Here is a 16,175-nt window from a genome sequence, read left to right as displayed (position 1 = left end):
TCCAAATTCAGGTGACAGTGTCCCTTTAAGGGAGCACTCCGAAGCCTGATTCCAACAATGTATCACTTACTGAATAACGGTGCAGTTTTTCTAGAATCCCTTATTCTCTGTATTCTAGATGTAGCAGAGCTCAAATGCTGAGCGCTGTATAACCCGCCCACACCACTGATTAGCAGATTCCTGTGTATACTGCTAATAAATGACGGGGGGGCTGTGTCTCACAGATTAGCCCGATTGTTGGTCACCCGAGACTAGTCCAGGCAGTGATAACATCCTGCTGATAAAACACTCATTGTACTGAAACTACAACACATAGCCAAGTAAGTGACACATTGCTGGAATCAGGGGCTCTCTCCTTACCTAATGCTACTTCCAGATTTAATAGCAAAAATCTGCTGTCCGATTCGTTTTCACATGGGGCTGTTTACAGTGGACCAGGTGCTGGTGCTAAGGGGACAATATTTAGGAGGGCACTACGGCATTGCAGGCTCTGACTGCAGTCGGGAACAGGAATGTTAGTGAGTGCAGAACTTATCTTAAAATGTGTCGTGTAATAATCCCCCAATGACATATTTAGTTCCCCCCCAAACCATCATTGTGCAATAGAGCGCCCCCGGAGGTAGGTTATTTCAGCCTCTGTCCCCTTTAAGAAAGCGTTATAGAGAAGCCCACAGACACCAGTGTAACTGTCATACAGCACGGCATGGCACGGTGTCCTCGGTGCAGGGTCCCGGCACGGAGCCGCCGGCTGCCACCTTCTCCCCTGCCTGTACCCCTCCATTCCCATCCCCCGTCCTGCACTACTCCGCACATGCGCACTAGGACGTAAAGGGAGGAGGAGGGGGGGTGAAGCAGTGACGTCACTCTCCCCTCCTACTTGCTGAGCTGCCAAAAAAACTGATGAGCCCTAAAGTTGGCTGCTGGCAGATAGCGAGCTATGAGTGGCCACTGCGGCTCCTGCACAGGGCTCTCTGCACTCTCTCCACAGACACATGCACTTGCCCTGAAAGCTGCTCACACAACACAAGGCAGCAGTAATCATAGTCATAAGCCCTGCCACATGCGGCCAGCACTGTGATCCCCCTGTTATACCCCTGTCTCAGTGCCAGAGGATGGTGGTGGCACCAGGACAGGGCTGCTGCTGCTGGAGGAGGCTGCCTGGGGTCTGCACAGGGAACACACAGGAATGGCCAATGTCTGTGCTGACAGAACATGAGAGAGGTAAGAGGCAGCTCCTGCCATCCTCCCTGCACCCTCCTGGGGGCTTCTGCCAGCTCACCCTTCAGCTTGTCTTGCTTGCTACATTGTTGCACCTTTTTGTTTTATTGTTGTTACTCTGTACTGTACACACCTCAGTGCTCAGAATGGGAGACATGTCAGAGAGCTTGCACTCTATCCCCTGGGATAGCAGAGGGTTAAATAAAGTCAAGGAGCTTGCAGCCTAATTAGGAAGATAAGGATTGAGCTAGTGAATGGGGTAATTGGGGTCTACACTGGTTGGTAAATGGGAGGCTGAGTGATGTCGCGGAGCTTGCAGTCTAATCTGAGGACCCCCAGCTGTGCAGCTATAGCTGTGTAGGTATCAATGGGCTTCTGTGTTGGGAGCTTGCAGTCTAATTTCTATGGGGTGGAAATGAAGGTTGAGTGATGTGTAAGAGGTAAGAAGAAAGTGTCACATAGACTGCACTCTAATATGATGAGGTCAGCAGTGTAGATTATGCATTGAGCACCTGAATCATGTTAAAAGGTAAGAAGGAAGCGCCAGAGAGCTCAAAATCTAATTTTTAGGGTCAGTGCTGAAATGAGGGCTGAGAAATGTGTATGAAAGAAGGGTCGAAGAGCTTGCACTGTTAAGTTGATGAGGTCAGTAGTGTGGACATGTATTAAGAACTTGAATTGTGTCGGAAGGTGTGAAGGAAGCGCCAGGGAGCTCACAATCTAATTTTATGGGGGTTAGCACTGTACAGGTGGAAAATGAAGGCTGAGTGATGTGTAAGAAGAAAGTGTCCCAGAGCTTGTGCTCTAATGTGATGAGGTCAGCAGTGCAGATTATGCGTTGAGAACCTGAAATCATGTTAAAAGGTAAGAAGGAAGTGCCAGAGAGCTTGCAATCTAATTTTATGGGGGTTAACACTGTACAGGTGGAAATGAAGGCTGAGTGATGTGTAAGAAGTAAGTGTCCCAGAGCTTGCGCTCTAATGTGATGAGGTCATCAGTGTAGATTATGCGTTGAGAACCTGAAATCATGTTAAAAGGTAAGAAGGAAGCGCCAGAGAGCTCGCAATCTAATTTTATGGGGGTTAACACTGTACAGGTGGGAATGAAGGCTGAGTGATGTGTAAGAAGTAAGTGTCCCAGAGCTTGCGCTCTAATGTGATGAGGTCATCAGTGTAGATTATGCGTTGAGAACCTGAAATCATGTTAAAAGGTAAGAAGGAAGCGCCAGAGAGCTCGCAATCTAATTTTATGGGGGTTAACACTGTACAGGTGGGAATGAAGGCTGAGTGATGTGTAAGAAGTAAGTGTCCCAGAGCTTGCGCTCTAATGTGATGAGGTCATCAGTGTAGATTATGCGTTGAGAACCTGAAATCATGTTAAAAGGTAAGAAGGAAGCGCCAGAGAGCTCGCAATCTAATTTTATGGGGGTTAACACTGTACAGGTGGAAATGAAGGCTGAGTGATGTGTAAGAAGTAAGTGTCCCAGAGCTTGCACTCTAATGTGATGAGGTCAGCAGTGTAGATTATGCATTGACAACCTGAATCATATTAAAAGGTAAGAAGGAAGCGCCAGAGAGCTCGCAATCTAATTTTATGGGGGTTAACACTGTACAGGTGGAAATGAAGGCTGAGTGATGTGTAAGAAGTAAGTGTCCCAGAGCTTGCGCTCTAATGTGATGAGGTCAGCAGTGTAGATTATGCGTTGAGAACCTGAAATCATGTTAAAAGGTAAGAAGGAAGCGCCAGAGAGCTCGCAATCTAATTTTATGGGGGTTAACACTGTACAGGTGGAAATGAAGGCTGAGTGATGTGTAAGAAGTAAGTGTCCCAGAGCTTGCACTCTAATGTGATGAGGTCAGCAGTGTAGATTATGCATTGACAACCTGAATCATGTTAAAAGGTAAGAAGGAAGCGCCAGAGAGCTCGCAATCTAAAGTGGGAGAGGAGGGGAGAAAGTTCAATACTTAAGCAGTGGAAGTGAAGCCAACTTTTATGCTTCATGTATTAGAGAGAAAAAAAAAGTCTACTTAAGTCAGTCAGACAAGTGCATAGTTTGTGTCTGGCCTCAGACGGGCAGCATTACCGTGTTCGCTCCGTCTGATGCTCTCGGATATGTTAAGCTCTTAATAGACTAATCACAGAGATGTAAGAGTGTGGTTCTGATTTTCATCTGGCCATTTAGGATCTCCGAGACTTATCACGGCAGCGTCTCGGATATGTGTGTATGTGTGCTGCAGCCACCATAGGGAGTGCAGGTTTTGGCTGAATTGGAGGAGAATGTATATAGAGGGGTTATGTGAGGTTGAACCCCACACTCGCCCCCCTTTGCTTCCAAGCTGAATTTCACTAGACTTTCTATTTGGGTGCCAGACTTCTGTAGGACCCACAAAGCAAAGCCCGTCCTGCTGTGACTGCAAGGAATCATTTATAGGGTTATTATGACTTTTTACTCCTCTCTTTGCAGCTGTAGGGTTATGCAGCAATTTATAGGTGTCGGACCGCCAGTGTGTTCACATTGCCCAGTTGCCTGCAATGGTCCAGCTGGCTGTGAAGATGCTTCCTTACTACGACTCCCAGGCTGGCGGTGGATGATAGGAGTTGTAGGTCAATGGCTGGAGCCTCCGATACCTGGACGCAATGTGTTTCTTGGGCTCGGCTAATTTCTTCCAGTCTTGCGCTGTAATATGGCGAGGAGCATAGAGAAGGATTGTTATTATCTGGGCTGCCGGTGTGTAAGGCAGTTTGGGATGGTGCCAGCTGTCTGGGTCACACGCGTTTTATCCAAATAGATTTAGCGCTGCTGATGGATGGTAAAGGGAAGATCAGCTGGAGCTAGGCTAGACTCCTGCCTCCCCCCTGGATGTGGTTGCAATTTTCTCCACTTTTATGAAAATAGCAAAGTTCGTGAAGAATTAAGAAGGAAATGGTCTTTTAGTGATAGCGTTACATCATGCATGACAAATTAAAGGCAAGGTAACCAGACGTAGCGCTCCGTTGGGTAGTAAGGGGTTAAATATTTCTGCTTTTTTAAAAAAAATTTAAAAAAATAAATGTACTGTCCGGATATTACCAACGAACACAATTATAAGAACCACGTTCAAGTTTCCATTGGGGTTTTCCTTATTACCGAATTCTTTAATATGTTGATTTATTCTATAGCGCGTGTGTAATAAATAGGATGTAGGGGGCAGCCCTGTCGGTTGGGGATCAATATGTCATTGTTGTGACCAGGGCTGTCGAGTCGGTAAGCCAAACCTCCGACTCCTCAATTTCCATGACACCGACCCCACCAAAATGGGCTCCAACTCCGACTCCACAGCCCTGGTTACGACCAACTTTTGGGAATGCCACCTCGAGACCAATTGTTTATGCAGCCTCACTGGCAATGCTTCGTGGGAAAAAGGATGCAAATTAGCCCTATCCTAAAGACCGAGAACGTTACTACTGCCACACTTTAGAGGAGCTTGCAGCTTGAGATGCCCAATGTCCCTAGTCATGTTGCGATTATCATTAACCGGTCAGACATTGACTTGTAGGGTCTCTACCACCAATGTGGAGCTACATGACTCATGGAGGATTTTGTCCTGTTTTGGACTTGTAGGAGGCATTGGATCAAATTTCATGTTCCAATACATTAGCAGGAATGGCTCGTCTGGAGACGTGTCCATGTAACCATTGGCTTTAGATGTGCACTTGGTGTTGCCTCATCATGCCGCAGTGTCAACTTCACCACGTTGCATCACACTGATGGCTGCTGTGATGTAGGACATTTCTTCTTGTTCCTTGGTGTTTTAAGGTTATATAGGGTTACAGTAGCCTGATCCCTGCAAAAGACTATGATTAGCTTTGGATACAATTGAAGAGGATGTGGATGAAGCCACTGTCGACACCCGAGGGACCTTCTCTCTCAGGAGAATTACATGGTTATTGAAATTCAACATGCACGACCCTGATCTCTCCCAACATCATCTGTCAGGGAGAGTCAGGGGCCCTAATACATAGTAGATGGTTGTCTGTTCCCACTAACTTCACTGTGTTTGGGGTCATTAGGTCAGTAATTTGATCAGTTATTAGGCAAACATAAGTCTATAGTTGATAATGATAATCCAAGGCTATCCAGTTACTCTTAATTGCTTTGTCTTCGCATGTATCTCCAAGCCTAAATTGGGGTTTAGGAAGCCTTCTTTTCCCAACCTCTACATCAGTGTTTCTCAAATCCAGTCCTCAAGACCCACCAACGGGTCAAGTTTTCAGGATTTCCTTAGGATTGCCCAAGTGATAATTTCAAAGGAAATTCTGAAAACTTGACCTGTTGGTGGGTCTTGAGGACTGGAGTTGAAAAGCACTGCTCTACATTCATGTTCACCAGGGGTACACAATGCGGGCCCATATTGGTCAGAAGATGCTCAGACATCTTCTCTTCCATGCCTGGCCCCAGGTAAGTGTTGGAGCCATACAGTCCTAATGCGGGTCCATAATGGTCAGAAGATGCTCAGACATCTTCTCTTCCATGCTTGGCCCCAGGTAAGTGTTGGAGCCATACAGTCCTAATGCGGGTCCATAATGGTCAGAAGATGCTCAGACATATTCTCTTACGTGCATGGCCCCAGGTAAGTGTTGGAGCCATACAGTCCTAATGCGGGTCTATAATGGTCAGAAGATGCTCAGACATCTTCTCTTCCATACATGGTCCCAGGTAAGTGTTGGAGCCATACAGTCCTAATGCGGGTCCATATTGGTCGGCAGATTCTCAGAGCTCTTCTGTTCCATGCTTGACATGTAAGTGTTCGGGTTTAACGCCTACCTACTGACGTACTGTTCTTGTCCACTTTGTCGTTTTCCTGCTCGTCATTTCTTAACTCCTGTAGCCTTGTGTTGTCCACCTCGGCGACACTTGGTTTAGATCCTGATAAATGGCTTGAGGTACGCAGGCCAGATAAAATGGTTCTGTAAAACAGCTGTGCATAAGAGCTGGCTCCTGCTTCCAGATCGTTTGCGCAGTTGACACATTAGCTGCTAGCGCTTCACGTTTTATTGTAACCTGTAGCAGACAGAAATGCATGTGTTAAAAAGATAAAGGGCTTGTAATGTCTTTTAAAGGTGCAGCAGCATTAAACGTGTGCTCAGGCCCTCTAGGCTATGTCGCTATAAAGATTCTGCAGTGCTTTCTACCATTCGGATATTCAAATCCTACAGATTGATTTTCCGATTTTCCTAGATTATTTTTTTCTTTCTTAAGTCTTAGAATTTTTAAAGCTGGTTTATTAAATAATATTTTAATCCTGATTCTTTGAGTCTGCACACAGATAATACATGTTGTGCCGTGATACATGTATGGTCTCCCGGGGTCCCACCGTCCCTGAGGTCCCAAGTCCCATGTCTGAATTTCGTGTTCGGACGTCATATGACCTGTTGTGAATTCTGTGGCAGAGCTCCCTCCTGTGGTCACAAGTGGTACTTCGGCTGATTCTCTCTGGGAGCTTCCGTTTGTGGAGGAAAGTGGTACTGCGGCTTCTGAGTTTCCTCCCTCAGGTGATCTGGTGAGGTCGTTAGGTGCTTCTCTACTTAACTCCACCTAATGCTTTGATCCTGGCTTCCTGTCAATGTTCCAGTGTTGGACTTGTTTTTCCCTGGATCATTCCTGTGGCCTGCTGCTCTGCATAGCTAAGTTCTTCTTTGCTATTTGTTTGCTATTTTTTCTGTCCAGCTTGTCTAATTGTTTTGCTGGAAGCTCTGGGACGCAAAGGGTGTACCTCCGTGCCGTTAGTTCGGTACGGAGGGTCTTTTTGCCCCCTTTGCGTGGTTTTCTTTAGGGTTTTGTGTAGACCGCAAAGTTATCTTTCCTATCCTCGCTCTGTTAAGAAAGTCGGGCCTCACTTTGCTGAATCTATTTCATCCCTACGTTTGTCTTTTCATCTTACTCACAGTCATTATATGTGGGGGGCTGCCTTTTCCTTTGGGGTATTTCTCTGAGGCAAGGTAGGCTTATTTTCTATCTTCAGGCTAGTTAGTTTCTCAGGCTGTGCCGAGTTGCATAGGCAGAGTTAGGCGCAATCCACGGCTGCCTTTAGTGTGGTTGGAGAGGATTAGGGATTGCGGTCTGCAGAGTTTCCACGTCTCAGAGCTCGTTCTATGATTTTGGGTTATTGTCAGATCACTGTATGTGCTCTGACCGCTATGTCCATTGTGGTACTGAATTGCCTTTCATAACAATGACCATGGCTACTTTCATTTCTACAGGACTGACAGCTAGGTTCCAATAGAAATGAATGGAGTGGCGTGATTATGCAAGGGACATCCAATGTGGCTATCATCTATACATCGGTTATCATCTATATTTCACAAGAAATTACTTAAATGAGTTGTCCAGAACTATTTTCTGTTTTGACTGTGGGCCTAAAATCTAATAGGTGTTCCCTGCCAGCGATTCATCTGCTCCTCGTCAACAGAATTGCTCTTCTTCTTCCAAGCTGCTTTGCCGATTGGTCTCACCGCTGGCGTCATGCTGATTGACAGCCATTTTCCTGCAGTTAGGTAGCAGTCAATCAGCATGACATTGGCTGTCACTCCACATCAACAGAACAGAGCAGAAAAGAAGCCGCTGATTTGTCGACGTGACATCAGCAAAAGCCGCTGAATTGCTGGCAGGACCGGTGTGTAACCGCTCAGTCCTGAATAACCCATTTTAAATATTTTCTGGACCAGAACATCCAAAAAAGGAGCAGAACAATTTTGTATGAATTTTGTCAACATCACTTTGTCAGTTCGTTGTATGAAATTAGCTGGTGGGGGATGAGTAATGTAAAGAGCCTGTTTAATTCTCATCTCACTGACCCTCAACTGAATTGATGACCTGGAAAACAATGCGTTAAACTGAACTTGGCTGTCTTCTTCCATTTGAGGAGTTTCCTCGCTTGTGAAAACTTGCATCCAAATGGAACGATGTCTCTTCTCATGCCCTAACATACGTATGGTCTACAAAAAAAAGAATCTCGAGGTACAAAGTCTCCAAAACTAGGATGGACTGACCATGTAGGATGACATAGAGTAAAGTCTGCTTTTTTTGGGGGGGCGGGGGGAACCAACAGGCCCTGAGTAATCAGCCAGGAAAAGCACCAACATCAAGGGTTCACATTTACAAGTCATTTTTTTGCACAAGGAAATCTATTTTTTTTTTCTAGTGTTGTCACACTACGGGGAAAATTCTAAAGGTTTCAAAAAGCGGCTTTAGAGATGACCAAATGGCTTGAGTCCTCCAAATGGGAGTCCCTTTTTTTTTTTTTTTTCTAATAAAGCAGGTCATAATTGGGAATCTTTCCCTAATATCTGTATATCTTAATAGAGCATATGGACTGGGGCTATCTTCATAAGGCAACCTTTTCAGATAACTCGCGGGTAGTTTGGTGACCTGTGCCGCCACTGTGTATGAGGAGTCAGAATCAGGCAAAATTATTAGCAGTGTGGCTTATTCTCCACGCATTTCTAAGTATTCTGACTTCTTCAGGAGGACAGAGATCTCAGTGGTTCTCCTGAAGAAGGTTGAATAACTGCACTTCTAATACTCATTGATCGAATACACGTCAGTAGTGCAGGTCACCCGCTATCTCCAATCTACCCGCATTACTGCGCTGGATTTACCAACCTGTGGAGCTGGGGCCACTGGATCCCTGTTTGATACCCTTGTGTTTCACAGAACCGCCTCTTATCACTACATTAATCTGGATAACACTCTTCTGCACTTTCCCTGTTCCCTTAGCCAATTCCTTTGTAAGATAATTGAGTAGTCTTCTTCTCGGCATCTCCCTGTCCTTTAGCCAAAATAAGTAGCCATTGCAAAGAGGATCTCCCAATTTGAAGGACTCGGCTCGACCATGTATTGCACGATCGCTCGTTCATTTTCTTACGCACCACAGTTTGCATACCTGCCAAGATGACCCTTCTTTTTTTTTTTGCGGCATCTTTTATTATGGCTCCCTCCATTGTGCTGCATTCACACAGGCGATGCTTAATGCCAGGTCTATGGATATGATTTTATGTGGAGGGCTTGGAAGGACAGTATCGGGGTCAGGTACATAAAATATCCTCAGAAAGATGTCAGAGCTCGTTTTATTGAAATGTTCAACATTGTAATTTAAAGGCATTTCCACTTAGGCTGAGGTTGGACCGTATGTGTAATTTCTAGCATATGTTTGTGACAGTCAATGCTGCTTTAATAAATTATATAGCCTGCATAATGAAAAACAATCATAACTGGGTTTCATGTTTCCGCCAGAAATCTGCAAGTTCATATTGGGTTTCTCCTCATTAATTTAATAATGTATATGATCAGTGCAGATCCTGTCTACCAGCCCTGGCAGGAACCCAATGGCTTTCTTGTTGCTCTGCAGGACTCTCCTTATCCCCTTTGCTCCTCTTGCTTTTTGTATGGGTGACGTTATCCCCTCTAGCACATAGGTTTAGCTGTGCCCAGCGTCTTTGTATTCCTCCCTTTTGTGTTCTTTCAGCCTGAGACTCTTTTCATAAATGAAGAAAGGTATTGCCTAGATGAGAGACGCACATTTGATCCAAAATGTGGTGGTCCGATCTCCTGACTACTCTGCTGTGAAGAAATGGTTAACAAATCCAGATATATGAATATGTCTATGACAGCTCCATGAGCAGGTGCCGAGGGTTTCATCAATACCTGGGCATTGAAAATATAATTGACTTAAAAAAAAAAAAAAAAGAATACATATTTATTATAAGAAAAAAAATAATTATTTTAGAATTTATAATATTTTTATTTATTTTTTAATCGGAGATTAACTTTAAAACCTATATGGCGTTTGTCTTTCAGTTGGACAGCTGGTTTTATTTATAAGGAATCAGATGGTCACTTGTAATTTTAGTATGAGCACTAATCACTGCAGTACTGCTGCTGGCCAGCAGAGGTCTCTGCTCATTATAGGTAGATGGTGCCTTCTGAATTTTACAAAAAGTGGGGCCCTGGTGAATTACTTTCTTAATCCTGAGATTTTTCTGTCTGTGAACAACTATCTATATAGTTATAAAATATTTTGTAAATTACTTTTTTTTTTTTTTATACTTAAGTGCTACATTGAATCAATATTAATATGTCTAATAATAATAATAGTAATCTTTATTTCTATATAGTGCTAACATATTCCGCAGCGCTTTACAGTTTGCACACATTATCATCGCTGTCCCCAATGGGGCTCACAATCTAAATTACCTATCGGTATGTCTTTGCATGCATCTGTGTGGCTGAAAGACTAGACGTTTGGCATACTAGACAAGTGGCTTGTCTTAGCCACTTCTTCCAGATGATTCAATATTCCTTCTTAAAAATAAAAAGTCAATATGCACAAAGAATTCAGAATATAATCCCGGTACGGAGACACCACAGAGTATTACAGAGCCTTCTCTATGCTGTCTGTATGAGTTACTGTGTCCTCTATACGTTTCTACCAGAGAATACCTCCTTAATGTTGCATGCAGGTAAACATCTGGCGGTACAATATGGGTACTTTTCTTTGGCATCGGTATATGTAGCTGTCAGGTGATAGAGATTCTGTGCTGAAGTCCAGGCTCGGACTGGCCGCTGGGGGAACAGGAGAATCCTCCGGTAGGCCGCTGTCTACAGCCAGTCTCACAAGTCCAGATAATTCCGGTACCGGAATTATCCGTGTCCGTGTGCCCCCGTGGTACATCAGTGTGACACATGTGCCGACTGGGTACCACACGGAGCGTGCAGGAGACAGCGCTAGAGATAAGCGCTGTCCCCTGCATCTGGTGCTGAAGCCGCCATTCATATCTTCTCTGCAGCAGCGTTCGCTGGAAAGATATGAAAAATCCGTTTTTTGTTTTTTTTTGTCCTCGTGTTTAAAATAAAGATCCCTGTCCCCACCCCCTGTGCGCCCCCTCCCCCACCCCTCCGCTGTTACTAAAATACTCACCCGGCTCCCTCGCAGCGTCCTGTCCTCGCCGCACCTTCTCCTGTATGAGCGGTCACGTGGTGCCGCTTATTACAGTAATGAATATGCGGCTCCACCCCTATGGGAGGTGGAGCCGCATATTCATGACTGTAATCGGCGGCCCCACGTGACCGCTCATACAGGAGAAGGTGCGGCGAGGACAGGACGCTGTGAGGGAGCGGGTGAGTATTTTAGTTACAGCGGGGGGGGGGGAGCACAGGGGGTGGGAGGGGACAGGGATCTTCATTTTAAACACGAGGACAAAAAAAAAGGATTTTTCATATCTTCTTTCCAGCGAACGCTGGTGGAGAGAAGATATGAATGGCCGCTTCAGCACTACGTGGGGGGGACAGCGCTTACAGTAGCGCTGTCTCCTGCTCGGCACACGGACTGCACACACACGTCCATTGACTTTAATGGGTCCGTGTAATCCGTGCGCTCCCACGAACACTGACATGTCTCCGTGTTTTGCACACGGATACACGGTCCGTGAAAGCACGCTGACATGTGCAGTGACACATTGATTTCAATGTGTCTACGTGAGTCAGTGTCTCCGGTACATGAGGAAACTGTCACCTCACGTACTGGAGCCACTGACGTGTGAAACCGGCCTACCAGAGCTAATGAGAAGTGAGATTACACTTGATTAACAATTTGCTGAAAAAACTACAATCAATTCATTAGACAGACTAGCCACATGAATATTACATAGAAGCAAAAGTAAACTTGTGCTCTAGGAACAGATTATTTCTGCATGTAGCTGAACAGTGGACCTTGAAAATCAATGTTGCTGGTGGGACTTTGCCAACCCAGTGCGGCATTGCCGAAATCCATGAGAAGTCTGATCACGTGCTGCATCCTACGCATGTAACAGAGTTCCTCCGCAAGCCTTGTTGTCACGCAGCAGAAACCTTCTGCACAAGTTTTCAGTCTAGGCCGGACACGGCTAGTCGGAATGTGGCCGGCAATATGGAAATCGCATGCTCACGACAGCGGCCAATTCTAACAGGATTCACAAGTCTGCCGTCACATAGTGATGGCTGACTTGGGCCTTACGCCTGGACAACCCCTTTAAGACTATACGACATGGCTGTATTGCACTGTGGTGTGCATGAGACCCTGATTAGGTTTTCTCCAGCATAATTTCACATTTCAGCCTTTTTTTTTTTTTATAACTTACTATGTATGGGAAGTTAGTGATTTAGTGAGTGCTCATGCAAAAGACAAAATTACAGCTGATCTCTACGGAGTCGTATAGTACAGCACTAATGGTGTATGCGGGCGGCCATACTGTACCTGATTACGCCTCCAATTTCTGTTTGATTCATACAAAATCCAATATTTCATGTTAATTAACCCTAAAAGTAATGGTTCTAGGGGAAAAGCCCTCTATAATGTCATCTGATAACACATGGCGGATCTCTGTAGGCGCCATATGGCTGCACACTACTCAATAGGCACAGACACTAGGTACGTGCACTTCATGCACATGGATCTTTACAACTGGCCATAGTTCTGGTGAGGTGAGAATTACAGCTAGATTAAAAGGGAAACAGTCTGCTCGTGTTTGCATATTGAAGTAACGGTATGTCTGCATAGGCACTTGTCCCCAATTATATGATCTCTTTGTTTTATAGAAATCAGACATGCCAGTCATGAGAAATCTAGTGTAGAAGTTATATGCAAATCAGACTGGAAGTGCACTGGGGGCGTGTCGGTGAAGAGGAAGCAGACCAAGTGCACTGACACGCCCCCTGAGCACTTCCTGTCTACGCTAGATTTCTCATGACTGGCACAACGGATCTATAAAACAAAGGTATCATTTATGTTGGTGGACAAGTACCTATTCTGCCAGATTACTGCTGCCATACGTAAGAAAAAAAAAAAAAAAGATGCAGATGGCTTACTTTTTAAATGACTATGAATTTAATATTTCATTGTTGGGCATTAGGAATATTTTGAGCATAATGCAAGGATTGTACTTTTATAAATATCCGCTCTGCGAAAAAGAAAAATTACCGCTGTTCATGTGATAAGACTTTAGCTATAAAATATTGTGGTTTATTCATAACCTGACCACTAGTTGGCACTGTCCTGAAGCGTTCGATGCCTGGCTCCCCTAACCCGTTAGTGCGGCTGCATGCTCCTACTATGTTATTCCAGCACTCGTATGCATATCTGTAATGATGATATTTACTATCAGACAAGAAGCCTTTTAATATTCAATTTGCCTTTTAAAATCTGCATTATTTTTTTTGCTTCATCTTGTTTGCTCCTGTTCTTTTCCAGAACAGTGTTCCTCTCCTAAATATCCATTCTAGTTGAGTGCTTCCCCAGACTTCCTTTTGGCAGTAGTTAAAGAAGGGGGGAGCTTTGGTCAAGAATCTGTTTCCAATATTTACTATGCAAGAGAGAAGAGAAAAAATGTGTGTTCAGTTCAGATTTTTTTTTTTTTAATGAAAACAGAAGCCTTTTGCAGCAGACGTTTGTCTAGAGAATGAGGACAGCAATGGATGAATATGCAAATCGACAAAAAAAAATGTTCAACCGCCAGAGTGGTTTCCAGTATCCATACAGCGGGGCATATTAAGCCATATTTACCTTGGAGGCAGAATGCTAAATGCATACAGATGTGGACACAGCCTTTATGAGAACAGGTGGTGTCTTTCTTGCATTCTTTTTCAAAGGTAATCCTTTTTTTTTTTGGGAGCCTCAAACATGACCCTTGTTCACCCTTGGTGTATTCCACTTGGTTGTCAACAGAGATAAATACCTGGCTAGAAATGTCTTGGCAGTAAATCATTGTTCATTAACCCGTTCTCACATGGAGTGCGAGTCTGGAACTCCACTTTCAACCTCTCATCCATCTTGGGTGACAATTTTAAGATGGAACTTGTGGAATCTTGGTAAAGTTCTTTTTTTTTTTTTTGCTGCTGTTCAGCCTCTGTAGATAGTTTTGTACTTTTTTTTTTTCTTTTAAATGACTTTTTGCATTGTTTTCTAAAAAAAAAAAAAAAAAATTGAGACGCATCTTGGTGGGAGAGCACAGATGCCCCCGAATTTTAAATTAGCCGTTCACTTTCCAAACAAAAGAAAATTCTGCTAGCACCCCTGACAAATTAAATTTCATGGTCCTCTGTCTCTCTCGGTAGACCACTAATTACTTTAGTTAGGCACATCACAGAAAATGCAATCTGACACTGCTTTTTCATCTTTTTTTACTTTTCCCTCCGCTCCGATAAAAAGGCTGCAGTGTTACGGAGAGTCCTTGGCAGGAGCGCTTCTTTAGATTGTGTTAAAAAAAAAGATTTCCTTGTTAAAATGTACTGAGTTCTGGGTAAATCCAAACATCGGAAGCAAATAGAATCCGGATTATATATTGTCGTCTTGAAATAATGAAGTATGGCACAAGATGGCAAATTGTCACCAAAAACACCATGGTTATATTAACTTCGTCGGTACGGAGTGCCTCAATTGTAGCATAGCCTGTACTGAAACCTTTTGTTATATGCACCACTCCTGGAACTAATGGATCGTTAAAATAAGTGATAATAATAATAAAATGTTTTATCTTTTGACATTCAGAAGTTGAATGGAAAAATGTATAGAGTAACTGTAGTTAGTCTACATTCCACTTTGTTAGAAGACATCCAATCCAGATGGTCTCACTGAAGGTCTGAATGATCGATGATTTTGTATATCAATTTTTAACGTGACATGAAATGTACCTAATGTACTCGATGTATTCTAGACTGTCTAAGAATAGATTCCCAAAGGCTTAAAGGGAGCCGTTCATGTCCAAAAAACACTATTTCCCTGCAGATACAGGGTTAATCTGCAGACAAATAGTGTTAATTCTGCCAGCTCGCCTTACTGAAAGCACAGCTACTGGGAAGAAATAATCTCATATCCTCTCAGGAGCTGCTTACTGTCAGTCATTGGGGCGTTCCCGGAGTAGTGGCTGTAATAACTTCCCGGCCCTTTGATTTGCTGTGCATTCTTGTATCAGTTAATGCCTGGTACCTGTACTGCAGTTGATTGACAGCTCTCACCGTGTATGTAAATCATGCACCGAGGCTGCTGTTCAAGATACAGCGGAGTTACAGACGTGAAAAGAACTAATTTCCACACAGTCTGTAACTATTTTACTTAGGAATAAAGATATTCCAACTCTGTTTTGATACACAAAATAATCACATCAAACAAACATTTTGCCAGAAGGCTATACCCACTGTGCTGGACAGCTCGGCAGCCATGAGAACTGTTTCCGCTATTTTCTCTATGGGAATTTACCTGTTGGAGTTCTCGTCTGAATCGGCCACCGTTACCTTATTACACCCTGAGAGCAAACTGTTCCCCTCCCGTCACCATATAAACTCAAACTGGAGGTAAAGCAGTCCATCCTTGACTATATGGAGAATATTAAAAAATTAACTATATAATATGTAGTTAGTGTGTATATATAGTTCTACAGAGATCAGAGAGGAAAACACAAGTCCTTCCTGGAGTTCACTGTGTGCTGTGTCAGCACCTATATGTAGCATAGAATCCTTAGTTACTGAGCTGCACGAAAACATAGGATTTCTGGCCGTTGATTCCGGTAGGAAACTGTGGTCCGTAGAGTCAATTTACCTAACTAAAGGCTTTATTCCGGCCTTGTGTCTCTTGGCGCCAAAATATATTGTGATGTGTGCACGTTTACTTACTGCAGCGCCACAGTGATTTGTTAGTGTTTCTTACCGTCAGGTCTGCTCCGAACAACAATCTGGACATGCGGGCGGATGCCGGTGAGCAATACCGAGGAGGCTTGTGCTATAACAGGATGCGGCACCTTTCACTTCACAGGTCCCGGGTCCCTTCTGTTCTTTAACAGCAGGAAGTCCCTCACATCCTGACGAGTTGGGACACTGGTTCAGTTAAGCTGCATCTGTCGTTGCTCTTTAGTCGGGTGCTGTCACCATATTCCTCTCCAGCACAGCCTCA

At 44.1% G+C, this 16,175-nt stretch overlaps 1 protein-coding gene across 1 annotated transcript in view; it reads left to right on the top strand.

The window, feature by feature from the left end:
• The first annotated feature begins 922 nt into the window (after positions 1 to 922).
• Positions 923 to 16,175, top strand: part of ADAMTS6 (ADAM metallopeptidase with thrombospondin type 1 motif 6) — a 400,079-nt gene continuing 384,826 nt past the window's right edge. Inside the window, exon 1 of the mRNA XM_069749400.1 lies at positions 923 to 1,221. The gene's annotated coding sequence lies outside the window, so the exon portion shown is untranslated. The remainder of the gene's footprint in view (positions 1,222 to 16,175) is intronic.

This window comes from Ranitomeya imitator, chromosome 1 (genome assembly GCF_032444005.1).
Source record: "Ranitomeya imitator isolate aRanImi1 chromosome 1, aRanImi1.pri, whole genome shotgun sequence".
NCBI classification, from domain to species: Eukaryota; Metazoa; Chordata; class Amphibia; order Anura; family Dendrobatidae; genus Ranitomeya; species Ranitomeya imitator.
The sequence above is the reverse complement of the archived record's forward strand: the minus strand, read 5'-3'. Positions and strand labels throughout refer to the sequence as shown.